Source organism: Emys orbicularis, chromosome 24, assembly GCF_028017835.1.
Source record: "Emys orbicularis isolate rEmyOrb1 chromosome 24, rEmyOrb1.hap1, whole genome shotgun sequence".
Lineage (NCBI taxonomy): Eukaryota > Metazoa > Chordata > Testudines > Emydidae > Emys > Emys orbicularis.
Window position 1 is genome coordinate 15,601,774 of NC_088706.1, and position 27,907 is coordinate 15,629,680.

General features: G+C 59.3%; 1 protein-coding gene across 2 annotated transcripts in view; it reads left to right on the forward strand.

The window, feature by feature from the left end:
* Positions 1–27,907, forward strand: part of PDE4C (phosphodiesterase 4C) — a 101,063-nt gene that overhangs the window by 27,972 nt on the left and 45,184 nt on the right. The gene's annotated exons all lie outside the window — the stretch shown is intronic.

The window sequence follows — 27,907 nt, forward strand, 5'->3', positions numbered from 1 at the left end:
TGGGGAGCCTTATGGGGGGGCATAGAGCCAGCAGGATTTCGGCCTGGACCCCAGTACCCAGCACGGTTAGTGGCGCTGCGTCAGGGAACACGGTGAATGGACCTGGAGCTCTGCAGACACGCGAGATGGAATGTGCCCAGAGGAGGGGTGGGGCAGGGCGGGACGGGGGGGTGTCAGCTCATGGGAAGGCCGGGGTGTGTGCGGCAGGGAACATTATTAACTGGGGTTTCTGCCGGAGAGAGGCACAGGGAGGGGAAATGGCTGCAAAGCGCGGAGGGACCTCAATGCTTCCTGCAGTTGTGTGGGCAGGTACTGCAGAGGTGGGCGTGGGGAACAGCAGGCCGGGCTGGTGCTCATGGATCGCGGTCAGAAAACGGTTCTGGTGGCCCAGCTGCTTCCCTCTGTCTCAGGACTGCAGAGTTCCTGACAGCACCTGAAGTAAAGCCAGAGCCGGCCTGTGGATTTTACAGCACGGTCCAATATTGCTGTTAAACCAGAAATCTTGGTCTTGAGGCTAAACTTCCCCAAGGAGCCCCTGCAGGACACTAGGAACGTACCCAGCTGGACACACTCTGCAAACTGCCACTCCCAGAGCAGCTCAGGGTGATGCCCGCAGCCTGCCCCCGGCCACCCGTTATGGTGACATCACCATGCCTGGGGGCCCGATTGCTTCAACAGAGCCCTGCTCCTGCCCTCGGCCAGCGGCCCCTCCATCTTCTGCTGCTCATTAGCAGCCTGGCACCCATCCCAGGCAGCGCTCCCGGCTCCAGTGACTGGCTAACCTACTTGATATTCATTCCCCACAGATGTGTTCCCAAAAATCTATTGCCTTGCTTTGATTCAGCTCTCACTGATAGCCCGGCACATATTTCATGCTTAGTTTTCAAACTTGGCCAGGAGACGGAACAGATGCACCGAGGGCTGGGCTGGGAGGGGATCCCACATTTGGAGCACTCTTCCCCTCCTGCCTGTGGTCCCCCTGGCACAGCTCCCTGACCCACACCGCCTCCCCCGCAGCGCCACATTCTTAATTTCCTTGTCAGGAATATTGATTGAGATTGTTCCACCACAGCAGATTGTCTCTGGCTGCTTCTCTGTGCTGGAGCCCGGCGCCTCGCCTGCCTCACGCACATTTTGGGGTGGTGCTGTTGGGTTTTAATTTCTTTTTGTGGCAAGAAAAACAAGTGGCAGCAGCCCCGCATTGCCTTCCCTGCCCCGCAGCGCGGCCTTGGTGCCAAGATTGGATCGGTGCTGCTTTTCATGGGGCTGATGGGAAACGACTGGGCCCCCAGGGATGCTTTTCACAGAGCAGAGCTCGGGGCCACGTTATGCTACTGGTGACCTGCTCTCCCCGGACGGGGACCCAGCTGGGAAAGAGGGAGTTTGGGGCGGTTCTGCCCCTCTCGGTCGAGGCTGCTTTGTTTGTGGTTTTTGGCTTCGCTCCCCCGTTTTGCACCAAGGCTTGATGGCACCATCCCCCGCCCCTCCGCTGGCAAACCGCGAGTCCCACTTGGCCGGGCCAGGGAGACGAATATGGGATGAAATTCTGGCTCCACTGAAGTTGGTGACAAACCCCCCATCACCTTCAGAGAGGCCGGGCTCCCACCCTCGCTGCATAAAGCAAATGCTTTCAATGTCCACGCGGCTGCGCGCCCTGCACACACGCCCTGCCGGCGCTGCTGAAGGACCGGGTGGCTGCTTTGTTTCAGACGGAGCAGGTGCCTGTGCTGCCCACGTAGGCCTTCCCCATGCATGATCTAGTCCCTCTTGGCAGGGGGCTTCACCTCCTGGTCCACACAGCGGTTGCTGTCACATGAAAGTCCAATGTCAGGGGAGGTGGATTCTTGGCACTGTGCATGTCCCTGCTCTGCTATTGCCCTCTGCCACCTATCCCCTGCCAGGCATGCTCCCGTGCCTAGGACAGACAATGAGCAATAACCACAGCCGCTGTGCATTTTGTCTCCGAGAGCCTGGTGCTGATTGTAGGACCAGATGCCTCTGCCTTTGCCGGCTGGCAGTGAACTGGGTCTGGCCACGTTGCTTGTTTTAACTGGAGCCCAGAGCTCTAGGCTGTGTCCAGCGTCTGCGTTTGGCCTGGCACCAGCCCGGGCATGGTCCTGAGGCCTGGCTCCCAACAGGGCCAGTTACAAGTTGCTTTGGGGGAACACGCGAGAATCTGGCGCTGGCCCATCAGAGGCATGCGGCTGTTCAGACGCAGTGCGGGAATTCCTGTCAGGCCCAAGCCCGAGCTCTGCCCATTGACCACACTTGGCTTTGGCTCGGGAGCCATGCGCTGCATTGTTGCATGTGCCCCTCCGTTGGAGAGGAGAGAAATCCCGGAGCCCTGCAGCCGTTTGGCCCCCAGCATGAGCTCAGCCTGCTCCTCCAGGCAGCACAGCACCGCCCGTTGGTCGGGGAGGAACAATGGTCAAGACAAAGACACAGGCAGACGCACTCCCGTGACAGCAAATCATTTCCTTTCAAAATCGCTCCTTGGTTATAACAATAGTTTCCCAAGATCAGTTTGAGAGCGGCGCTGAGGGGAAAGGCTCCCAAAGCCACCACTGATGCTGGGGTGCGCCTGGCGTCTGCTGAGGATGGTGACTAAACAAACAGGACAATTAAGGACGGATCTCTGCTGTTCACAATGGTGGTAAACATGGGCACCGATCGGGAAAGCTTTGCACCCGCTCGCCTTCTGACCCAAACGTCACAGAAGTCTGAGGTTGCCAGTCTGTGGGACGCTCGCGGGGTGGGGGTGTTGGCAAGGGGCGTGGAAGTGAATGTGTGAAGCCCAGTGGCATGATCCCAGTGCCGGCTCTCACAGGTGTTTGCCGATGTGCTGGATGTTGTGAGTGAAATCCCTTAGACTGTGTGCCGCAGCTGCTTGGGCTGAGACAAGAAATGTGTTGCTGTGTGTCGTTGGTAATGCCCTGCTCTCAACAGGTGTTGGGGTTTCCATCAGGTGGTAACATGCTAGTTCTGTGTATCCCATAGCACCGACCATGCTTGCAATCACCACAGCAGGTTGGTCCCAGAGACCGGGGGGGGTGACTTTGGGCAGGGAGAGGGGTTAATTTTGGAATAACTTGTCCAATAGGGATGTCTCCCCCTCACCCAATCCCTTAATGGCTGCTTCCATCCCGAAGCAGAAGAGTTCACACCCACCAATGTGTGTTTATTCTGTCTCCTCTAAATACGGGTGTTCTTGGTCATATGAGCGTCGAAACCTTTGTTACCTGAAGCATCAAGTAGTGACAACTGCCACGTGCAGAGTGCTGGAGGGTGCAGAGTACTGGTACTGCAGGGTGCTGCTGAGGGCGGAGTATTGATACTGCGGGGTGTAGAGTATTGGTGGTGAAGGATGCTGCTGCATACAGAGTAATGGTACTGTGGGGTGCTGGGTGTTGCTAAGTGCAGAGTACTGGTACTATGGGTGCTGTGGGGTGCAGAGTACTGGTACTCCAGGGTGCTGGGTGTTGCTGGGTGCAGAGTACTGGTACTACGGGTGCTGTGGGGTGCAGAGTACTGGTACTCCAGGGTGCTGGGTGTTGCTGGGTGCAGAGTACTGGTACTCCAGGGTGCTGTGGAGTCCAGAGTATTGGTACTAGTGGGACTGACGGGAGATTTGAGATAATGAGCAGACAAAGGTAAAGCCTTAATCTCTGCAGGGCTCTTTAGTATCGGGCTTTCATTGGCACGCGGCATTCGACAGCCCTGGGCACGTATTTATAGAGCCCTGGGAATAACACCTCAGCACAATCCTTGCCAATCGCTTGTTCGTCTGTAGGGGGATTGCAGGGCTGAGCGGAGTCCCCCGGAGCTGCTGGGCTTCGCTGTGTCCCGTCCTTGGGGGAAGTCTTTCACGCCAAGAGGGGTGATGGCGCGTTCACGCCTGCCCAGCCCCGGTAACCAGGGGGAGGGATGCACGTGGCGGGACCCCGATGAGCCGTGTGTGTGCACTGGAGCTCAGCACGTGATTCCCGTTGAAGGCAGCAGGCCAGGCACCTTTGTCAGTATTTCACTCGACACCCCCACAGCCCAGCGTGGCTCTGCCTGTCTCCCCAGGGGAGGCCGCTGCAGGCCCTAGCGGAGAGGCTGCAGCTCAGCATGGGCACAGTCACATCTCAGCTCGCTGAAGAGCAAAGGACCAGGCTCTTGCGTAGGTCTGGGGCCGGGGGCCTGCCCCCTCCCCGAAGCCTTAATCCATCACCTCAGCCTGTGAGCACCAATGGGACTAACAGACTGTCACGGAGTCCCCGGGCGACGCTCTGGAACTGCTCCCCACAAAGCCAGGCGGGACTTTGGGGAGCCTCCTCTCCCTCGGAGCAGACTGTCTTCAGGGCAAGAAGCTCACACGGCTTCACCTCCTGGGTCTGACCTTGGAGCATTCAGCATCCTCTACCCCTCCGTGCGCTTCCCACAGCGAGTCCGCCCAGGCGGGGTCCTGGGGCAGCCAGAGGGTCCTGCACACACCCCCAACTTCGCAGTCAGACGTGACTCTCAGCCAGCCAGTAAAACAGAGGTTTATTAGATGACAGGAACACGGTCTAAGACAGAGCTTGTAGGTCCAGAGAACGGGACCCCTCAGCCGGGTCCAGTCTGGGGCCCAGCGAGGCAGACACCCACGTCTGCCCTTACTCCCCGTCCCCAGCCAGCTCCAAACTGCAACCTCCTCCAGCCCCTCCTTTCTGGCCTTTGTCTCTTTCCCGGGCCAGGAGGTCACCTGATCTCTTTGTTCACCTTTAGCTATTCCCTTGCAGGGGGGGAAGGCCCCTGCCATTTGTTGCCAGGAGACAGATTGTCGGCCATTTATGCACACTGGAGACTTAAGAAATGCATTGGGGAAACTGAGGCACCCACACAGTATTCAGAGGAAACATTAAGAACAGTCCCACTTCATCACACAGGTTCATGCAGAGCGCCAGGCTGCCTGTGGAGCCCAGGGGCAGCGGGGCACAGGCGCTGGCCGAGGGACAGCGAAGGACGTGCGATGCCTGAGCCTGGTTCTGCCGCTGGCTCTCCTTCACGGAGGCCAGGGGGTCTCCTGAATTGAGCCCAGTGCCAGCAGGCCCAGCGTGGCTGACGGAGCAGGAGCGTGGGCAGTGCAGCCTGGCGCCGCCCTGTCCCTCCCGCCCATGGGGCCAGGCAGAGCACGGGGCACAGCAGCAGGATCTGCTCCTGAGGCCCCTCTGCCCGGCCCTGGCCTCTGGCCATGGAAGTTACAGACCCCAGGGGTAGGAATAAATGGTCAGTTTTCAGAATGGAGAGAGGTAAATAGTGGTGTCCTCCAGGGGTTTGTACTGGGCCCAGTTCTATTCAACATATTCATAAATGATCTGGAAAAAGGGGTAAACAGTGAGGTGGCAACATTTGCAGATGATACAAAACTACTCAAGATAGTTAAGTCCCAGGCAGACTGCGAAGACCTATGAAAGGATCTCACAAAACTGAGTGACTGGGCAACAAAATGGCAGATGAAATTCAATGTTGATAAATGCAAAGTAATGCACATTGGAAAGCATCATCCCCATTGTACATATAAAATGATGGGGGTCTAAATTAGCTGTTACCACTCAAGAAAGATCTTGGAGTCATTGTGGATAGTTCCCTGAAAACATCCACTCAATGTGCAGCAGCAGTCAAAAAAGCGAACAGAATGTTGGGAATCATTAAGATTGGGAACCATGCGGGCAGGGGACTGGACTCGATGACCTCTGGAGGTCCCTTCCAGTCCTAGAATCTATGAATCTATAAAGGGATAGATAATAGGACAAAATATCATGTTGCCTCTAGATAAATCCATGGTACGGCCCACATCATGAATACTGCATGCAGATGTGGTCGCCCCATCTCAAAGAAGATATATTGAAATTGGAAAAGGTTCAGAAAAGGGCAACAAAAATGATTAGGGGTATGGAATGGCTTCCTGTTGAGGAGAGATTAATAAGACTCGGACTTTTCAGCTTGGAAAAGAGGCTACTAAGGGGGGATATGATAGAGGTCTATAAAATCATGACTGGTGTGGAGAAAGTAAATAAGCAAGTGTTATTTACTCCTTCTCATAATACAAGAACAAGGGGCCACTAAATGAAATTAATAGGTAGCAGGTTTAAAACAAACACAAGAAAGTATTTTTTCACGCAATGCTCTGTCAACCTCTGGAACTCCTTGCCCGAGGGTGTTGTGAAGGCCAGTACTGTAATGGGGTTCAAAAGGGAGCGAGATAGATTCATGGAGGGTAGGTCCATCAATGGCTATTAGCCAGGATGGGAGGGATGGTGTCCCTAGCCTCTGTTTGCCAAAAGCTGGGAATGGGCGACAGGGGATGGATCACTTGATGATTCCCTGTTCTGTTCATTCCCTCTGGGGCGCCTGGCATTGGCCACTGTCAGAGCACAGGATACTGGGCTAGATGGACCTTTGGTCTGACCCAGTGTGTCCGTTCTTATGTTCAGTGCACTCTGGCCTGGCCAGCCCCCTGATGCTGTGGGTGTGAGAGCAACTGGGCTGCCTCCCCCATCCCATCCAGCTGGGCCCTGCATTTCCCCTGCCCCCATCCCATCCCATCCCACTGGGCCCTGCAACTCCCCTCCCCCCATCCCAGCCCGCTGGGCCCTGCATCTCCCCCCATCCCAGCCCGCTGGGCCCTGCATCTCCCCCCATCCCATCCAGCTGGGCCCTGCATTTCCCCTGCCCCCATCCCATCCCATCCCACTGGGCCCTGCAACTCCCCTCCCCCCATCCCATCCCGCTGGGCCCTGCATCTCCCCCCATCCCAGCCCGCTGGGCCCTGCATCTCCCCCCATCCCATCCAGCTGGGCCCTGCATTTCCCCTGCCCCCATCCCATCCCATCCCACTGGGCCCTGCATCTCCCCTCCCCCCATCCCAGCCCGCTGGGCCCTGCATCTCCCCCCATCCCATCCCGCTGGGCCCTGCATCTCCCCTCCCCCCATCCCAGCCCGCTGGGCCCTGCATCTCCCCCCATCCCATCCCATCCCATCCCTCTGGGCCCTGCATCTCCCCTGCCCCCAGCCCGCTGGGCCCTGCATCTCCCCCCATCCCATCCCGCTGGGCCCTGCATCTCCCCTCCCCCCAGCGTCTGTCCAGCTCCGAGCAGCGCCTGGCTGCTGGGCGGGGGGAGGGGGAGGTCTCTGGCAGAGGGGTCCGGGTTGGGGTTTGGCCCAATGAAAAGTGTCTCTGTCCCTTCATGGCGGGCGGCGCCTGGCAGCGATGGGGGGGGCCCAGCCTGGCCCGGGAGCAGCCCCCGCCCCTTCCCCAAGCCCCTCCAGGGTGGCCGACTCGGCCCCGGGCCATGGCCCGGCGCTGGTGGGTGGGTGGGTGGAGGCAGGACCCAGCAGCCCCAGGGAGCTTCCAGTCCGGCCCGAGGCCCCGGGGATGGCCGCGCCCAGCGCCTCGGGTCTGGCTGCGGGCGGGGCGGGGCGGGGTTAGCGCTTCCCCCGCACCTGCGCCGAGCTCCGCTCCGCTCCGCTATATAACCGGCCTGTCGGAGCGCGCTGCAGCCGCTGCGGAGCCCGGCGGCCGGGGACAAGCGAAGGGGCCGGGGCGGGCGCTGGCCGGCGGGGCGCAGCCGGGAAAGTTTCCGGCCGGGGCCACGCGTCCTCCCGCAGCTCCCAGGAACTTGCCGGTTCCGGGGGCGGCTCCCGGCGCTCGGAGCCGCTTCAGCACCCGGCGGGCGGACAGCGCCCCGGGCCCGGGCCATGGAGCTGAGCCGGGAGGGGGCCGGCACGGCCAAGCCCCCCAAGCACCTGTGGCGCCAGCCCCGCACCCACATCCGCATCCAGCAGCGCTTCCACTCCGACACCGAGCGGTACCTGCTCCGCCGCGCCCCGGACGGCGCGCCCCGGCCCGGCCTCCGGCAGCCCAGGATGTCCTGGCCCTGCTCCCTGCAGCGCCGGTAAGAGCCGCGCCCCGGGCTGGGGGGGGGTCCGGAGCCCCGGGCTGGGGCGGGGTCCGGAGCCCCGGGCTGGGGGGCCCTGGGGGGGTGGATCCGGAGCCCCGGGTACTAAGGGGTGAAGTGTCTCTGTGTCCCGGGGCTCAGCCGCCTTCCCGCTCCGTCCCCAGCTCTGGTTCCGCGCCCCAGGGCTGGACAAGGCGTTATCCAGCCGGCCCGGCCTAGGGCACGTGTAACGCCTGAGCCGGGCTGGCTGCGGGGCGTTACGGGGCGTTCCGCCTGCCGGCGAGCGGAGCCGCTGCACTTCCACCAGCTGGGGGTGAGCCGAGCCCGCGCGAACCCGAACAAAGATCTCAGTAAGTGGGGATGGAAGGAATTGTACCCGGAGCCTGGGAGAGGCAGCCCCGGAGAGCCCTTGGCCAGCGCAGAGACCCAAAGCCCCGGCCGGAAATCAAGCCCCAAGAAAAATCCGAGCCAGCAGCTCTTTTCTTTTCCCCGCTGCGCGCTGATCCGGCACGATCTGTCCCCGCAGCCAGGAACCTCTCGTGTCCCAGTGAAAGTGCAGAGCGAGCTGCTCCGCGGGGAAGGGGCCGGGTCGGGGCCGGGCATTAGGAATTCTCCCCCAGTCCCACTAGTGACTAAGGACGGAGCGGGCTAGGAGGGAACCGCTGTCAGACCGAACAAATGAGGATCCCTGTAGAAATTAATTCCTCGGCGGCCGCTTTGGAATATTTATTTTGTTTCTGCTGCATGAATAAGATTGATGGTGGCTCAGCTGGGCTGGAAATCAAATCCTTCCACTCTGGGGCTGCAGGGCTGGTAAACAGCAGCCGGTGGGTTTGGGTTTGTTTGTTCTGTTTTACAGTCTGTGTATCCAGCAACACAACCACGGAGTCTTCTGGTAAATCAGCTAATCAGACTGATCAGCCTCCTGTGAAGGAGCAAAGGGTGTCATTATTTTTGTCTGTTAGCAACCTCCCCCCCCCGCCCCCCCCCCCGCCCTCCATCTGTACATTGCAGGGGCATCTGCCAAGAAATCCGCTTCTGGAGGGGCTGGTTCCAGGTTGCTGAAGGCTTGGCTAAGGTTGTCTCGCCGTTAGTCGCAATGCCTGTCCTGGGCCGAGTGCCGTGCTGCTAGGCAGGTCGGTGGGCTGCGCGGGTGAAGGCCTGGCCGCCCTGAGGTCAATGAGAGTTTTGCCAGGATGGCAGTGCAGCCGGGCGTCACCCAGCGTGCATACTTTTGGCATTGCTAGCTAGGCACTCACTCGCTCGCCGCATTTATACCCTCTTTTCTGAGACCCAGCGTCAGGGGGCTGGATTTCACCCACACGTCGCTCCAGGCCTGTAGCGTGGGGATTACATTGGCTGCAGACATGCAGCCTGGATGCTGGGGCATTTCCTAGTCTGAGATCCAAGCCTGGCACCTCCGTGCACAGGGACAGTACTGTGCCCTTTTGTGACGAAGTGGGACTGTTCTTAATGTTTCCTCTGAATACTGTGTGGGTGCCTCAGTTTCCCCTATGCATTTCTTAAGTCTCCACTGTGCATAAATGGCCAGCAATCTGTCTCTTAGCAACAAATGGCGGGGGCCTTCCCCCCCTGCAAGGGGATAGCTAAAGGTGAACAAAGAGATCAGGTGACCTCCTGGCCCAGGAAAGAGACAAAAGCCAGAAAGGAGGGGCTGGAGGGGGTTTCAGTTGGGAGCTGGCTGGGGATGGGAAGGGAGGGCAGATTGGGTTGTCTGCCTCGCTGGGCCCCAGAATGGACCCGGCAGAGGGGTCCTGTTCCCTGTACCTCAAGCTCTGTTTTAGACCCTGTTCCTGTCATCTAATAAACCTCTGTTTTACTGGCTGGCTAAGAGTCATGTCTGACTGCGAATTGGGGGTGCGTGCAGGACCCTCTGGCTTCCCCAGGACCCCGCCTGGGCAGACTCGCTGTGGGAAGCGCACGGAGGGGCATATGCTGAATGCTCCAAGCAGTAGTGTAGCTAGGGAGGGAGCAGGGGGAGCGCCTGCTCCCCCGAGCCCAGAATTTCCCAAGTGGCACCTTTTCCCCTCGTCCGTGATTTCGGCAGCATTTCGGCGCATGCGCAGGGCCGCCGAAGGACATGCGCCTTTTTTCTCCGCCGCTCCTCCTCGGCAGCAACCCTGGCTACGCCACTGGCTCCAAGGAGAGACCCACGAAGGTGAAGCCGTGTGAGCTTCTTGCCCTGAAGACAGTCTGCTCCGAGGGAGAGGAGGCTCCCCAAAGTCCTGCCTGGCTTTGTGGGGAGCAGTTCCAGAGCGTCGCCCGGGGACTCCGTGACACCTTTCTCCCTCCGACCAGGGATGTGATGGCCTCTCCCCCGCTCGGCAGCGGGGCTCCATGTTTACAAAGGAGTGACAGTCCTAGAGGAAGCGGCCCAGGGTGACCAGAGGCCCTTCTCCCGTGCCCCACTGTGTGCGGAGCCCAGCAGGTGGCCGGAGAAGCGCAGCCCTGCTAGGCAGAGCTGGAAGGACAAGTAGAGCCAGGATAGAGCTGACTGAGCAGGGCTTTTTCTGGAGCGCCAGAGTCCAGCCATCGGACTCAGCCCGTCCTGGGTGATCCCTGCTTGGGTCTGGCCGGCGGGTTTTCTCCAGGGACTGGGGGGAAGCAGCGGCCACGGCAAAGTGTGAGCTGGGGTTTAGCACAGGCCTGGCCTGGTGCTGGGTGTTTTGTTTTCCAGCTGCATTTGAACCAGAGATTGGCTTCCATTTCTGAGGGTTGATTGGCCAGACTTGGGATAGACAGACTGTCACGGAGTGTGAGTGGGATTTGTGTTTGCCCTCCTGAGAGTTGCCCTGGAAGTTAGATTCTCCAAGTGCTGCTTGGATAGTCAGGAAGGAGCAGAATAAAGCCACTGAGGGTCCAATCACACCCCAGTCCCTGCTCGGACCCCAGACCCCCGGTAACTGCGCCCAGCTGCTCAGATATCCAGAACTAGCTGCATAGATGGTTCTCCGCTGAATTTCAAATAACAAGTCTGTGAAAAATGTCACCTGTCAGACTTTGATCTTTAGCTGCAGCCGCTCAGAATGTGCTGCATTGTGATCACAGCGGGGTCCCTATTCTAAACGAACGGCCTTGGTACCGAGAGGCCAGGAGCCCGCAGGGTGGGGGGAATCTCTGGGGGTTCGTGCTGATGCCAAGTTTGACATTTTGGTTTTAAAAATATTGAGGTTCATTTCCCACATGGTGTGATGGTGACCAGCGCTCCTCTGTCTCCGTGGGCTCTGCCAGTGGCATGGGGATGCATGTGGCCATAAGACCAGCCAGACTGGGTCAGACCAATGGTCCATCCAGCCCAGGATCCTGTGCTCTGACAGTGGCCAGTGCCAGGTGCCCCAGAGGGAATGAACAGAACAGGGAATCACCAAGTGATCCATCCCCTGTCGCCCATTCCCAGCTTCTGGCAAACAGAGGCTAGGGACACCATCCCTCCCCATCCTGGCTAATAGCCATTGATGGACCTATCCTCCATGAATTTATCAAGTTTTTTTTTTTAAACCCTGTTTTAGTCTTGGCCTTCACAATGTCCTCTGGCAAGGAGTTCCACAGGCTGACTGTGCGTTGTGTGAAGAAATACTTCCTTTTATTTGTTTTAAACCTGCTGCCTGTTCATTTCATTTGGTGACCCCTAGTTCTTGTGTTATGAGAAGGAGTAAATAGCACTTCCTTACACAGGCACCAAGTTTCTAATCTGCCAGGGGGTGCTCCCCCCGGCTCCGCCCAGGCCCTTCCTCCAAGGCCCCACCCCAGCCCTCCTTCTTCCCGCCCCATCTCTTCCCCGCCCAGTTCTGCCCCCCTCCCCCAAGCACGCTGTGCCTTCGCTCTCCCCCTCCCCCTCCCCCCAGTGCCTCCTGACACCACAAAACAGCTGATCTGTGGTAGGTGATGGGAGGGAGGGGGAGGCGCTGATCTGTTGGGTCCACCGGCAGGCAGGAGGTGCTGGAGGAGGGGGAGGTTCTGGTTGGGGGGTTGCCAGTGGGTGCTGAGCACCCACCATTTTTTTCCCCATGGGCGCTCCAGCCCCGGAGCACCCACGGAGTCGGTGCCTATGTTTCCTTATTGACTTTCTCCTCACCAGTCATGATTTTATAGACCTTTATCCTATCCCCCCTTGAGTCGTCTCTTTTCCAAGCTGAGGAGTTCTACTCTTGTTAATCTCGCCTCATATGGAAGCTGTTCCAGCCCTTCATCATTTTTGTTGTCCTTTTCTGAACCTTTCCCAATTCCACTATAGATTTGCAACAGCTAAACTTCCTGTCTGGGGCTATCCCCGAGGGATTCTTCCTTCCAGAGCAAAGCCACTAACTCGCCAGGGGGCTGGTGGCAGGGGGAGTCCTGCGGGGACCCTGCTTGAGAGCTTGGCATCTTTTTAGCCATTCCAAGAATATGGTTTTCCCTAGGAGCTAATTTCCAATATTTGTGCTCCTGTGACTCAGGCCCAGGTAATTCCGCTGACAGACACGTCTCAGTGACTCAGCTGAGAGGGGAAGATGATTGGCTCATGTAGAAACGGCCTTGAGTTAAAATTGCTCAGAAGTTAACTTGGCCGCATTTCTTTTCCAGCTCCCTGACTCACTGGTTTGTAAACTCAAAGTTCCCTGTATTTAAATGGCTTCTGTGTGTCGCAAGGAAAGGGGGAGGGGAGAGTTCTTCTTTCCTGTTCGCTTCTGGTCCATAAACAATCGAAGTGAAGAGCCTGGAGGTGGCCCGGGCAGGCGCTCTGAAGCCAGCAGATGCACCTGCAACCTTAGCTCTGCCCCGTGCGTTTCTGCAGCGTTCCCGCCCAGTCCAGTGCCAGGGAATAGCCTATGGGGTAGCAGCATTCTCCGATGGCTTTGGGGGCTGAGCGGTGAGTGCCCGACAGAACCTGGGATTGGGACCCTGGCTCCCACATTTCTGCTTTGCACAGACTGAGCCAGGGCTCCCACGCCGTCACACCTTGCCCGGAGTGCAGGCTGGCTCCCAGGCCGGGGGTGTGCACAGTGCAGCCTCCTCCCCCACAGCCCCAGGCTCAAGCTATGCGGGGAGGGACCTGCGCAGTCTCCCGGCGCAGCCCCGGTTAGCACTGGGGCTCTTGGCTTCCTGCTCATGTGCCCCCAGTCCAAGAGCTGCACTACCAGGGGCATTATAATCTCCTGGGGTTCTCCAAGGGGCTGGATGGGGGGCTTCCCCTCCCCCAGATGTGCAAAGCACAGTCCAAGGGCCGAGGGGGTGCCATGTAGATGGCTGAGGGCTCCCTCATGCGCCAGTGTGGGGGTCTGAGGGCAGAGGGTCCCCTGCCCTGCATAGATAGGGGTGGATGCAGGCCGGCGAGAGGGACTTCTGGACTGGGGCAGACGAGCCGTGAATCCGGGAGTTCCATTTGCCCCCCCCCCCCCCCCCCCCAGCCCTGGTGCACCAGGCAGTGTTCTGCAGCCGTTGTTCATAGCCCGGACCACGTGTGCAGACAGTGGTTGTGAATCACCCGAGACTGTGATTTCCCCCCCACCCAGATTGTGACCCCTCCCTGCCCTCTTTCCCCCCCCCCCCCAGCCTCTACTTCCCTCAGCGGGGGGAATGTGTTCCAGTATCCCAGGTGACGACCCTCCTTCCTTCCTTCCCATGGGACGCCCCCCAAGGGTGATTTCCCTTCTCCCCCCAGGTTACTGAAGGCAGGTTTCCATGCTGCTCACTGATCAACACGCCAGAGTGTCTCTGGCGCAGAGAGCAGGTGCGAGCGCCTCTTTCCTGGACGCGGCTGCAAGACCAAAGCCTGTGGCTCCGTGCCAGGTGGTGCTTCCAAGTTCCTGCCGTGGTGGGCGGTTAATGCAGTGCCGCTGGCCCAGACACGCTCCCCTCCCACTGGCCGAGGCCTCCACTGGCCGGCCCTGAAATCATGGAAGCTAGAGACGGGCAAAGCCACGTAGGCCCCTCCGTCTGGTTCCTGGCGGTGCTGACCAATCCTCGTGTGTGCGTTCACTGGAGCGCTCAGCGTCCCAAGCCACGGGGCTCCCACCCCTTCCTGGGGCGAGGGATCATTCCCAGCGCTCTGCGTCTCTTGGGAGGCTTTCCTCACGTTCTACTTGACTCTTCCCCTCTTAATTTGATCCCCTTGCCCAGTCCTTCCTGGGGGTTCAAACCCTTCCCCTGTTTCTAAACTGTTCGGATCCCCCCACCACATGCCCCTCCTTAGCCTGGGCGTAGCCCCTTCTAACTAACCCCGTCTACCCCAGCCCTGGGTCGGGCTGGTCGCTCTTCTCGGCACTCCCTCCAATTTGTCAGCTGTGGCACTGAGGTGCTAGGGGAGGGGGGGATGTCAGAGCTGTACGGGGGGGGCTGGCCCCTCCCTGCACCGTGGCCTGGTGTCGAGCGTGCTGCTCGTGCAGGGGCACTGCAGGAGGTAAAGGGCGTCCTAGGATGGCGCAGTCCCTGCCCCAGAGAACTACCCGGGATTGGGTGTCTCTTCCCGAAAGCCCCACTCTTGCTTGGCCAGAAGTTCTGGGCTGGAGACGGATCATTGGGGGTTGAGGGGTGCAGACTGGAGGTCCCGTCTGTGAGGCCGTTAATCTTACTGAGGAGTGGGGTGAGGGAGCCGGGGTGCGATCGGGGTCCCATGGGCAGCGAGTGCGCACACCAGTGGTTCCAAGGCTGTTATTTAATGCCATTGTTTATTTACTCATTAAGTTGATTAAAACGAGGGCAGGTGCTGATTTCATCGTCACTGGCACTAGCAAAGCCACTGCCGGGAGCTAGTTCTCCACTCTGTTCTGCACGCTGTTTAATCAGCATCGCGTTTCCGTGTTGTGAAAACAGACTCAAACCGCGGGGCACTTGCACAAGCAGAGTCTGTTCCCAGGCCTTCGCCGTCAGCCAGCCAGGCTCTGCAGCCCCCGGCCCCTGCTTTGCTGCCTTTGCCACCGAGATGGCGGACAGAGGCCCGTGTGCATGTGCGTGTGTGTGTGTGCGGGGGGTGGGGAGGTTGTGCAATGGATGTGGCTCCTGTAGCTCAGTTTCGATTCGAGAAGTTTGCACTAACCCCCTGCTCCGTGATGAGTAATCAAAGACTTTATAGAAACGCCCACAGAATCAGTCAGGAAGCTGTCCCCTGCCGGAGTGGGACCTCGCAACCTGTCTCTGCATCATCAGATGCAAATGCCACCGGCGCTCGGCATTGTCTGCACGTTCCGGTTGAAAGCCAGGAATCCGGGCTGAGCCGCGGCCCTGGGCAGGTACAATCGAGCACCTAAAGGTGCAGCGGCTGGGGAGCGATGTGCTCTGGGCATCCCGGGAAGCGCTGGGGTGAGCGTCCCTGAGCCAATTGCCGGGGCAGCCAAATTGTTGTTTCTCAACAGAAAATGAATTTTGTGCAGAAAGAGTTTCTCTGCCTGATTCTGGAAGAAAATGCTCCTTAAGCACCTGTCTCAGGAGGGGATAAATGATGGTGAAATTAAAAAAACACTTTCTGGGAAGGGCTGTTGTGTGTGAAACCCGCAGGCTGTTATTCACTAGCAGGGGACGCAGAGCACATGGAAAGGCTGTCATCCCCCCACCCCTAAGTTTTGTTTAAATCGAGGGAGTGGCTGGTGCAGACGCAGCTGCCTGGAAATTGCTCTTCAAATGAAAAGACACAATCCCGGCCCCTTTCCTCTGCCAAGCCGTCTTAATTCCCAGTTGTGAGGCTCTGACGCGGGATCCCTGGGCGTCGGTGATTACAGCCCCCAGAGAAGGATGCTGAACGAGCCCTTTGCCCCCAGCTCTGCGTAGGAGACGCTTGCAGAAAAAGCCATAGAGGCGCCCCCGGCAGGACCCCGGGGAAATGGCCGGCGGGGTGCTGTGCGGGGTGCTGGCTCCCGGATGGTCTGCCAAGAGCGATGCATGCTGCCCCCCGGCAGGACCCCGGGGAAATGGCCGGCGGGGTGCTGTGCGGGGTGCTGGCTCCCGGATGGTCTGCCAAGAGCGATGCATGCTGCCCCCCGGCAGGACCCCGGGGAAATGGCCGGCGGGGTGCTGTGCGAGGTGCTGGCTCCCGGATGGTCTGCCAAGAGCGATGCATGCTGCCCCCCGGCAGGACAGAGGTGGCGCCTGGAAGGGATCATGCAGGAACAGCCACTTGTGTCACCTGTGGGTTAGGAAATAAAATGGCTGCAAACGGCAGCTCCTGGCGCAGGCCCGGAGAGCCTGATCTCTGCTAGGTGTGTGCTCCCATTCCCAGCAGTGCCAGCCGGGCACTCGGTGCCAGCGCCTGTTAGCCGGGTTTCAAGCAGCTGCAGCAGCGGTTTTGCCTGTCTGAAGGAGGGGCAAAGCTCTGCCTTGGGATTCAGGCGCTGACCAGCAGCCTCCTGCGGTGCATGAGCAGGGGGACAGACTGCAGAGCCTGGCTTCCCAGGGGGGCCTCTGGGGAGCCCAAGCCTTCAGCTGTGCCCCGATCCTATAGCTGTCCCCAGCCCTGCAGCTGTGACAGAGCCAGGAGGTAACAAAGAGGTCGCTCTGGGCTGAATCCTCTCCCAGCACCTTTCCTCTAGGGATCATGGAGCGCCCGCAGCCCTCCCGTCGCCAGGATTAACCCCACAAAAGCACAGGGCTGGCGGAGCTGGGATAGAACCCAGGAGTCCTGAACTCCAGCCCCTCCCACAACCGCTGGGTGAGATCATTGCCCTGCTCTGCCCTGCGAGTTGGAGGCCTGGAAGACTAACCCAGGGTGACTCCATTTTCTGGCCGGGACCCCGAGAGCGCAGGGGCCTCTGTGGAATGGGCCCACAGGGCGAGGGACCCCTCTCTCTCCCAGGGCTGGGGAAGGGTTCTCGGGGTGCTCCTCAGATCTCAGCCTGCTAGAGCGTCGCTGCCCGGGCTCAGCTCTGCCCCATGGCGGGGAGCTGCAGCCTGAGGCCTGGCTCGGAGCCGGCGCAGTGTCTACCCCGCACTGCTCGGCTCTCGCCGGCCAGGCACTCTGAGCTGAGTCCGTGCCCTGGTGTAACTGACTGTCCCGTTGATTGATGGGGGCCGGTCCCACTCCCACACTGGAGGGGCACAGAAGGAGACACTGTCCTGGCCCAGGAGCCTCTGTGCGTCGGGCGGGGTGAGCAGCATGAGACCCCCCCCAGGGATGGACGAGCCATTTCCTGGTGAAATGGACACAGAGGGGTCAGTCTGGTCCACAGTCCAGTGCCTTGGCCCTGGTGCCCATCTCTGGGGCTGCAGGGCCTCCGGCCTCCTGAACAGGCTTCTCGCCACAAGGTCTGCATGGAGCAGGCTGGTTCGCCCTGCTCCCAGCCGTCAGACACAATCCAGTGGGCAAGGGGAGACACCCCCCATGTGGATGCCGGTCACCTGATGCGGGTCTGGTACACCGAAGAGGTTCCTCCCGAGCTGGGTGTAGCTCAGATCCTGCGGGGCCGTGACAGAGCCCGTGTGGAGTGGCATGGCCGGGGTGTGCCGTAGATGGGTCTGAACTTCTGGCATTCTCCTCCCTGCCCATATCGCTTGGCTTCGAGGGTGGCTTCCCCTGGAGCAGGGACCTTCCTCCAGAAATCTACATCCTTTTCTGCTCTTTCTTGCTGATCCTGCAGCGGATTCAGGGCATGACGTAGCTTGGACTGTGGCCCGGAGGCTGTGATCTGCATGTGAGGAGATATACCTGAGCTCAGGCCCTCGGGTCTCTGCCTCAGACAGAAGAGGACATTGTGCCCTCTAGCACCAGGCCGGGAGTCCCCGCCGAGCCTTGGCTGGTTAGCGCAGCCCAGGCCCCATCGCTCTGCTCTTGCGCCAAGTGGTGCCGCGGCAGCTGGCTCTCCGGCGGCTCTCCCGGGCTCCACGTGCTCTTAGCCTCCTGATCTTGTTTTTGTGCCTTCCCAGCCAGGCTGAGCAGCCAGAAATAAATCAGTGACTCAGGCCGAGTAAACACGGTCTCCGAGCAGGTGTTTTCCCAGGGGGCTGCTCTCTCCGTGCGGGAAAGTGACCTGCCCTGTCCGCTGGGCCTGGCTCTTGGCCTCGCTCCCTCCAGGCACCTTCTGGGGAGAGAATCCAGCACAACCAACCATTCAAGGAGAACGGGGAGCCCCTTTCTCATGGTAGAAATCAAGACCCTTCAAAAAAGCCTTGCAGAGAGCGGTGTGATCCCACCCACGGGCCGGCGGGGGTCACCGGCCCAAACCTCCCACAGCAAGGGGGCGAGGCCTGGCAGCCCCACAAACGTCCTCTCTGTGCTGCGTGGTGACTGAGACCCTGTGCCAGGCCCTGCTCCCCTCAGAGCCTCCCCCGCCCCCTCCATGGAGTGTGGGGGAGTCAGGGCCCTGCCCCCCCACTTCCTGCGATTCACTGGGACTCTCAGCCAGCCAGTAACACGGAAGGTTTATTGGACGACAGGAACACAGTCCCAAGCAGGGCTTGTAGGTACAACCAGGTCCCTGTGGGGGGCAAGGAGCTTAGACCCCAGACTTGGGGTTCCCTGCATCTTCCCAGCCAGCCCCAAACTGAAAGAACCGCCCCCCCAGCCGACTCACTCCCCTCCCCCCCCTTCCTCCTCTCCCTTTGTCCAGTTTCCCTGGCAAAGGTGTCACCTGGCCCCACCCCCCTCCTGGCTCCGGTTACAGGCGCAGGTATCGTCCCTCCCCTAAAGTCACCCCCTGCTCTCCCATCCCCCATGCAGGCAGTCCCAGTAAAACTAAACGACATTCCCAGGTCAGTCCGCCCCGCCCGTCACAAGCTGCTTGTGGGCACTCTGGGGCAGGAGCTGGCTCTCGCTGAGTCTGGGCCGGGCCTGGCACCCTCGTGTCCCCAGCTGGGGTGGGTTCTGCTCCCCATGGCCCTGGGTAGGAGGGAGGCGATTACCCCCCCTCCAGGCAGGGGTGGGGGCCCAGAGAGGAGAGGTAGAGCCGGTGATAGAACCCCAATCCCCATAGCTGTGGAGAACGGGCTCCCCTCGCCCCGAGGAGGGGGCTGAATCCTGCGCTGTCACTGCTGTCAGGCTCCGGGGCTGCCCCGGCAGCACCTCACCGGAGCTCAGGGTCTCTGCGTCCCCCTGTCGTGACACTGGGACAGTGAGAACAGCTCCGTCATGCTCGGGCCATTGGGACCCCCATTGCCCTGGGGCCGTGCCCGGCAGTTCAGACCCCAGCGTTCTGCTGGGTAGGGCCCCTGGGCGCTGGGGCCAGACGCTGCAGAGTGAGGGGTCTCCGAGCCCCTGCCCAAGGGGAGTGTAACGCGCAGAGAGGGGGATGGGCAAGGCCATGCTCAACTGGTGCCACAGATTGTGTTTGGGGGTGAGCCCGGATGGCGCCTGCCCCCTGCCCACCCCTTCTCGCTGCCCTCTCAGCACAGTGGCTGTTGGGATTCTTTGTGGTCCCTGGCTCCAGCCCTCCCCCTGCCCTGCCTCGCACTCTCCTGGCCTCTCCTGGCCGTCGCATCGTCCAAGGCTCGGCTGAGCATGGAGAGTTTCGCTGCAGGGAATGAGCTGAACTGAGCCCAGCCTCCCCGCAGCCCAGGCCCCTGGGCCATGCTCCGTTCCATCACTGGAGCGTGACGCTGAGCCAGGGTAATGCCCAGCCTCCCCCACTCTGCCCATTCTAGCACAGCTGGCGCTGGAGAGAGCCCGGATGGGGGAGCAGGAATTAAGGAGCCCCAGCACTGAGCGCTGCCAGCCAGGGCAGGACACCTGCCTGCGACCCATTCCTGCATCTCTAGTGCTGGGCCAGTTCCTGCACAATCCCACTAGCATGGAATAAAATCCCAGGCCTTCCATGTTGGGCAGGGTCCTGGGTCCTGGGACCCACACGACAGGCCTGGAGAGCTGTCAATTCGCTCACACGTGCTGGGGCTGGCTCACCACCGCTAACAGCTGCAGCACTGCGCCAGGGCATGCACCGGGGGGCGGGATGACGTTTTACATGGAAATTTACCAGCCTCCCACAGTCCTTGGTGCTGCAAATATCCCAGACGTGGGGGTTTGTGCCAGCAAAGGGACAGACTGCTGCAGCTCTCCTTCCTGGGGGCTCCTGGTCTCCCCCCGCAAGGCTCATGCCTCACTGGCTCTGCTTGGGGGGCTGAAGAGATGGGGCCCAGCCTGGTCTCGGAGCAGAAGGGAAATCTAACATCGCGGCCCCTGCTGCCAGGATGTTGGCTAATAAACTCGCCCCCTTGACCAGCGTTTGCCTGCCCCAGGGCGTGTTCTCCAGCAAGGAAAGCAATAACTGTGCTGGGCTGGAGGATGCAGACAGCCTCGCAGGCTGCTCTAGGGCTGAGGCTGGGGCTGGGCAGGGAGGGACGTGGGCCTGTAAACTCACACTGTAATTGCATCTAGAGACTGATGAGAGGCCCCCGCCATAAACCGAACAGAAATGAAGTCGGGAGACGAACTTGCTGAGGAGGGTTAGCTGCTCCCGTGGGCATCTGGTGCTTTCTCTGCCTTAGGAGCTTTCCGGGGGCGAGAACACGTCTGTGACTCTCCTAGCCACTCGGAGGTACGTGCAGCCGGGCAACTCTCACAGGCAAAATGCTCAGTGTTTCCATCTGCTTCCCCAGCAGGCGGAGGTGCTGGGGGGAGGACTCCACAGTGGATGGGTCAATACAGGGGACTGACACACCAGCCGGAGTCTGCTGGGTAAATGGAAGCCTTGTAACCTCTGCTCTGCAGGGCATTGTGGGGGAGCAACTGGCCATACAACCAGCCACATTGGGTCAGCCCCATGGTCCATCTAGCCCCATGCCCTGTCGCTGACAGTGGCCAGTGCCAGGTGTGACAGAGGGAGTGAACAGAGCAGGGTCATTATCGAGAGATGCCTCCCCTATTGTCCAGTCCCAGCGTCTGGCAGTCAGAGGTTCAGGGACACCTGGAGCGTGGGCTTGCATCCCTGACCATCTAAGCTAACAGCCACCGATGGACCTGTCCTCCAGGAACGTATCTAGTTATTTTTTGAACCGTTATACTTTTGTCCTTCACAACATCCCCTACCAATGAGTTCCACAGGGTGACACTGCATTGTGTGCAGAAATACTTCCTTTTGTTTGTTTTAAACCTGCTGTCTGTTTATTTAATTGGGTGACCCCAGTTCTTGTGTTATGGGAAGGGGTAAATAACACTTCCCTATTCACTTTCTCCATGCCAGTCTTGATTTTATAGACCTCAATCATATCCCCGCTTAGTCATCTATTTTCCAAGCTGAATAGTCCGTCTTTTTGATCTCTCCTCGTGTAGAAGCTGTTCCATACCCCTGATCATTTTTGTTGCCCTTCTCTGCCCCTTTGCCAATCCTATCTTTTTTGAGATGGGGCAACCAGAACTGCATGCAGTAGTCAAGGTGCAGGCGTACCATGAATTTATATAGTGTCATTATGATATTTTCTGTCTTATCTATCCCTTTCCTAATGGCTCCTAACATTCTGTTTAGGTTTTTTTTTACTGCCGCTGCACATTAAGCAGATGTTTTCAGAGAACTATCCACAATGACTCCAAGATCTTTCTTGAGTGGTAACAGCTAATTTAGACCCCATCATTTTGTATGTATAGTTGGGATTATGTTTTCCAATGTGCATGACTTTGCATTTATCAACATTGAATTTCATCTGCCATTTTGTTGCCCAGTCACCCAGGTTTGTGAGATCCCTTTGTAGCTCTTCGCAGTCAGTCAGAGGGTGTCTCTCTCTCCAGGGCACACTGGGCATTGGGCAGAGTCCATCTCGGGCAGCCCCGGGGTCCAGTACCAGCAGCAAAGCTGCAGCCAGAGAGGTAGCAGGCAGGTGGGGCTGGAGACTGGCCTGAAAGACCTTGACCATGGACTGAGGAGAGTTAAATGTTAAACCCTTTCCGTGTGTGTTCGGGGCTACCCCACTGAAAGGGCGGGGGGGCAGAGCCAGCTCTTGAAGAACCCAGGAGCTCGGGCTGCCAGCTTCCTCCTGTCGCCTCTAGAAACCACTTCTGTCCCCCGGGGCTGCTCACCGTTCCACCCAGGCCTTGCCCTGAGCTCAGCAGGTGGCTGGCTGGTGGGGCTAAGGAGGGGCCAGACTGTGCCCCACTCCCCTTCAGGGAACGGGCCAGGGGCAGCCACCCGAAGAGGCAGCAGGCGTTTCCTGTGTAGCTTGTGGCGCGTGGCACCTCATGGTCCAGGCGGCTGCCCGGGGGCAGCTGGGGGCGTGGCTGGTTGTTGCTCATCCATCAGGAGCGAATGAAGAGGCATGAGGCCAGGGCAGTTAGTGGTAAGCGGCCCCGGGGGGCCCCACAGCCAGAGGGTAATTTGATTGCACTCGCCCGCTGTCCCTGCAATGCATGGCTGAGCTGCCAGCAGGGGACAGCGCCCATATATAACTAGCCCTTAGGAAGGGGCTGCGGGGCCTGCTGCTGCTCCCTGAAAAATGGCCTCGCTCATTGGTGCAAATTAAACAAGTTGGTCACTGTCCCTGCATCTCCCCCACTGCCTGGCACAGGCCCCGCTCACCCCCACCCAGGCCGGGGGGCTCCCACAGCGGCCTGCTCCCTCCCAGCTCAGTGACTCCCTGCACACGGGGGGTGAGAGCCCCCAGCGTCTCTGTGCATCACGTGGGCTGAGCCTCACAGCACTCGCGGCGTTTCTCCCCAGCATCCATTAGCCTCCCTCTTTCTCTGCCCAGTCCCCACCTGTGTCAGGGAGCCTGACGCCAGCCTATGCCAGCTCTCTCCCTGCCGCATGGTGCAGCCCTGTGAGCTGGAGAGTCGGGACTCGACAGGCTGAAACCCTGGCCCGCTTCTGTCCCCGTCTGCGCAGTGTCTGAGCTGCCAGCCCATGGCCATGGGAGCTGTCACAGAGCCATCCCAGGGCCAGCATGCCTGCCTCCATCCACGGCCCCCAGCCCCGCCAGCTGGTGTCAGCATTATGGCTGAGATGTGTGGTGCCAAGAACACAGGAATTCCGCTCCAGTCACTGGGCAAATGGCCTGTGCAGCAAGGGGAAAGCTTCAGCCATCCTTGTGCTGCCCCGAGGAAGGCTGAAAGTGCTGGGTTCCCTGCCCTGCTCTGCCAGCCCCTCCTGCCCTGGCTGACCCGCTGTGTTTACATTGGGTCTGCGTTAATCCATGCTTGGCTGCTCGGGGTGCTGAGGGTCCAGCCGCGGGGTGGAGCTGCTCTGCTCCCAGGGCATTGAGATTGGCATTGAATTATCCCCCCAATTTCATCCGTGCCAGCCAGGGAGCCCTGCACCTGCACGGCAGGGTCTGGCTGGCCCCTCGCTCCCCCAGGGAGAGCTGGCACCGCTCGAGGAGTCAAACCCTGGTGGGTGGGGCGGGGGGGGATTTGGGGGCAGGGGCAGCAGGCGGGAGTGGGGTCAAGGGACATGGATCTAGCTGGCGAGGCTGCTGCCACGGAGGGGCCCACGCGTCAGCCCAGCAGCCCCTGCCATCTACGCGTGGCGAGGGACTGAGTTTGAGTCCTGGCGTCCTGGAGCTGCAGCCAGGCTCTGGGCAGCAGGTGGAAGCAAGTCAGCTCTGTGCTGCCATCTAGTGGCCTTCACTGGAGCATCAAAACCCTCAGCTCTTTCCATTGGCCACCCCTGTTTATGGTTCGCTTTGGGGTAGGCCCTCCTAGGGCCCCAATCACGGGCCCTGGGTCCCTGGCGCTAGGCGCTGTACAAACCCAGACATACAGCCAGTCCCTGGCTGCAGAGCTGGCAGTCGGAGTAGCTTTAGTTTGTACAAACTCTTTGTGGCTGTTCTGCCTGGGGACTGTGGCAGGCGCCTACTGGGGACGAGGACGTGGAGTTAGAAATGACCAAGTCAGAGGCAGAAGTCAAACTCAAACCGCTTCATGGGAGCGAATCGGGGGGCTCGGAAAATCTCCATCCAAGAATGTTAATGGAACTGGCCCGTGAAATTGCAAGGCCAAGAGCCAGGATTTCTAATGATTCGCTAAACTCGGGCTTGTGCCCAATGACTGAAGAATTGATTTACGTTAAGGGCCAGTGGTGGCACGGGAACAAATGGATATAAACTGGCCCGGACACCAGACAAACGTTTCTAACCATCGGAGGAGTGATGCTTTGGAGCAGTGGGAACAAAAAACTGAACTGGCTTCAAGCCTGAGCTTGGTGAGTCTATGGAGGGGACGGTCTGATGAGCAAGGGAAACGTTCTAGAGCCCAGAACCATCCTCCAGGTCTTAGCTGCCCTCCCAGGGCCTTGCCTGAGTCAAGGGGGGCACATGCCTGAGGCACAAGGGGTGGAGCAGGGGCTTACCAGACACACTGGAGACCCCCTGGAGTCGGTCAGTGTCCTGGGGCCTGTATTGCTCTCATTGGTGTGACTCTCACCAGCCAAACCCCAGAGACTTTGTTTCCTGAATTCTTGTTCCATTTTGCAACCCAGGCAAAGATCCCCACCTCCCCCTGCCAGGGGGGAAGGACCCTAATCATAGAATCATAGACTATCAGGGTTGGAAGGGACCTCAGGAGGTATCTAGTCCAACTCCCTGCTCAAAGCAGGACCAATCCCCAACTAAATCATCCCAGCCAGGGCTTTGTCAAGCCTGACCTTAAAAACCTCTAAGGAAGGAGATTCCACCGCCTCCCTAGGTAACCCATTCCAGTGCTTCACCACCCTCCTAGTGAAATAGTGTTTCCTAATATCCAACCTAGACCTCCCCCACTGCAACTTGAGACCATTACTCCTTGTTCTGTCATCTGCCACCACTGAGAACAGCCGAGCTCCATCCTCTTTGAAACCCCCCTTCAGGTAGTTGATGGCTGCTATCAAATCCCCCCTCACTCTTCTCTTCTGCAGACTAAATAACCCCACGTCCCTCAGCCTCTCCTCGTAAGTCATGTGCCCCAGCCCCCTAATCATTTTTGTTGCCCTCCGCTGCACTCTTTCCAATTTTTCCACATCCTTCTTGTAGTGTGGGGCCCAAAACTGGACACAGTACTCCAGATGAGGCCTCACCAGTGCTGAATAGAGGGGAATGATCACGTCCCTCGATCTGCTGGCAATGCCCCTACTTATACAGCCCAAAATGCCGTTAGCCTTCTTGGCAACAAGGGCACACTGTCGACTCATATCCAGCTTCTCGTCCACTGTAACCCCTAGGTCCTTTTCTGCAGAACTGCTGCCTAGCCATTCGGTCCCTAGTCTGTAGCAGTGCATGGGATTCTTCCGTCCTAAGTGCAGGACTCTGCACTTGTCCTTGATGAACCTCATCAGATTTCTTTTGGCCCAATCCATTAATTTTGTCTAGGTCCCTCTGTATCCTATCCCTACCCTCCAGCGTATCTACCACTCCTCCCAGTTTAGTGTCACCTGCAAACTTGCTGAGGGTGCAGTCCACGCCATCCTCCAGATCATTAACCAGATATTGAACAAAACCGGCCCCAGGACCGACCCTTGGGGCACTCCACTTGAAACCGGCTGCCAACTAGACATGGAGCCGTTGATCACTACCCGTTGAGCCCGACGATCTAGCCAGCTTTCTATCCACCTTATAGTCCATTCATCCAGCCCATACTTCTTTAACTTGCCGGCAAGAATACTGTGGGAGACCGTATCAAAAGCTTTGCTAAAGTCAAGGAATAACACATCCACTGCTTTCCCCTCATCCACAGAGCCAGTTATCTCCTCATAGAAGGCAATTAGTTTAGTCAGGCATGACTTGCCCTTGGTGAATCCATGCTGACTGTTCCTGATCACTTTCCTCTCCTCTAAGTGCTTCAGAATTGATTCCTTGAGGACCTGCTCCATGATTTTTCCAGGGACTGTAGTTCCCCGGATCCTTCTCCTTCCCTTTTTTAAAGATGGGCACTACATTAGCCTTTTTCCAGTCATCAATGGGATCGCAGGGAGGAGCTCAGCAGAGCTGGGCTGTCTCCTGCCGGGTGCATGTACAAAGCAGCGTACAAGGGTGAGTCACGTGAGGGTGCCAAGATCCAGCTCCGAGCACTGCCAGTGCAGGCAGCAGGGTTGGCAAACTCTCCAGGACAGAGGCTTCTCTCAGTCCTTGCCCTGGCAGCACCAGGCAAGCGCCTGGCACGAGAGCAGTGCGTTGTGATGGTGATAGTGGGTCAGATCCTTGCATCCGGCCACTCGTGTGCTGGGGGCTGCCTGCATCAGGGTTTCTGGGTTTGGCTGCGTGATCCCCCCCAGAGCTGCCCAGAGGGAGCGGGGGACCAGAGCCATCCAAACCGGGCTGCTGATCTCTCCTGGGCAGGCAGTGCCAGGCCGGCTGCCCAAAGGCAGTTAGAAGGTTTGGGTCATTGTATATTTGCGTCCCCCCAGGGGGAATGCTCTAATGTGGGGTCTCTTGCTGCCCTGCTCCCAGGCCCCAAGCACCCCGAGTTACAGCAGGGTTCAGTGCCCAGCTTTGCCTGCCAGCAGATGGGGAGGACAGGTTCCACCCCACAGCGGCACTGCCACTCACCCTGAGTCCTCCGGACGGCAGCAGGCTGAGCTCTCGCCGTGTGGCAGGCTCCCCCTCGAGCGCTTGGATCCAGCGCTGGGACTGCATCCCTCGCTGCTGCAGCTGCCAGGCCTGGCCCCAAGGCCAGTAAATCCTGCCAACCAGGTCTCCTTTACCTGCTGCTCAGAGAACTCGACGAGGCTGGTGCAGGGCTGCCCGTGGCTGGTTAGATCCTGCCGGGCCGCAGTCCTCGAGGGGCTGTGTCCGGACTTGGCTCAGCTGCTGCACTGAAAAGCCAGGCAGCTCCTCTGCGTGCGGAGGTGCAGGGTGATACAGCCCGAGCCACCAGGAACGGCGTGAGCGGGATGTTCCTGTGACTCATGTTAGACATGTCAACCGTGGGGAGCTCAGTTCCCATGGCCCAGTCTGTCCGTGGCCTCCCTGCTGAGTCGGCCTCCCAGGGAGCCGCTTGGTGCCAGCTGTGAGGGCAGTTTCCAGTTCCCATTATGCACTGGAGGACCCTCCTGTGATGGTTCTGCAGGGCAGGAGGTGGGGGGGGGGGGGTGACAGCCAGCTGGGCCTTCTCCGCCTTCAGGGAGCTGGTGAGGAGTTAACGATGCGTCATCTGCGCTGCAGTGAGACGTTCAGTGGAGACAGGGCTTCGGAACAAGCTTCTTGAAACGGGGGCCCCACGGCTGGATTGTGCTGGGGCCTGGGACTTGGGAAGGGTCATGAGGTGGGAACCCAGGTCCCAGTCCAGTTCCAAGGCTGAGTGCCTGCAATGCTCCCCTGTCACGGCGTTCCCGGGCGATGCTCTGGAACTGCTCCATACGAAGCCAGGCAGGACTCTGGGGGAGCCTCCTCTGTGAGCAGACTGTCTTCAGGCAAGAAGCTTACGAAGCTTTGACCTTCCTGGGTCTGGCCTCAGAGCATTCAGCCTCCCCTGCCCCTCCATGCACTTCCTGCAGCGAGTCCCTGCAGGCGGGGTCCTGGGGAAGCCAGAGGGCCCTGCACCCCAACTCCGCAGTCAGACGTGACTCCCAGCCAGCTAGTAAAACAGAGGTTTATTAGACGACAGGAGCACGTCTAAAACAGAGCTTGTAGGTACAGAGAACAGGACCCCTAAGTCAAGTCCATCTTGGGGAGGTAGGAAGACCAGAGCCTGGTCTGGGCCCTCCCTCCATTTCCCCAGCCATCTCCAAACTGAAACTCCCTCCTGCCCTCTCACTCAGCCTCCCACCGGCTCCTCCCCCAGCCTTTGTCCATTTCCCGGGCAAAGGTGTCACCTGGCTCCAACCCCCTTCCTGGTTCTCATATTACATGCTCAGGTCTCCTCCCTCAAGGCCAGTCTCCCGTCCCCAATGCAGACAGTCTCAGCCAAACTCCCCCGGCCAATACTCCCCACTCAGCATTCAAAGACCACATTATGAACAGTCCCACTTTGTCACATCCCCCCCCCCCCCCCAATTCACTGCAGGGTAGCAGGGCTCAGACTGTGTGTGTGTGTGTGTGTGTGTGTGTGTGTGTGTGTGAGAGCGCTCTGGGGGGGAGGGGTTCCTGGCCCCACATGCTATGGAGGGTGGCCAGGGGCTCCTGGCTGCAGGGAAGTGGCCATCCCTTCATGCCCTCCTGTGTTAACCGCT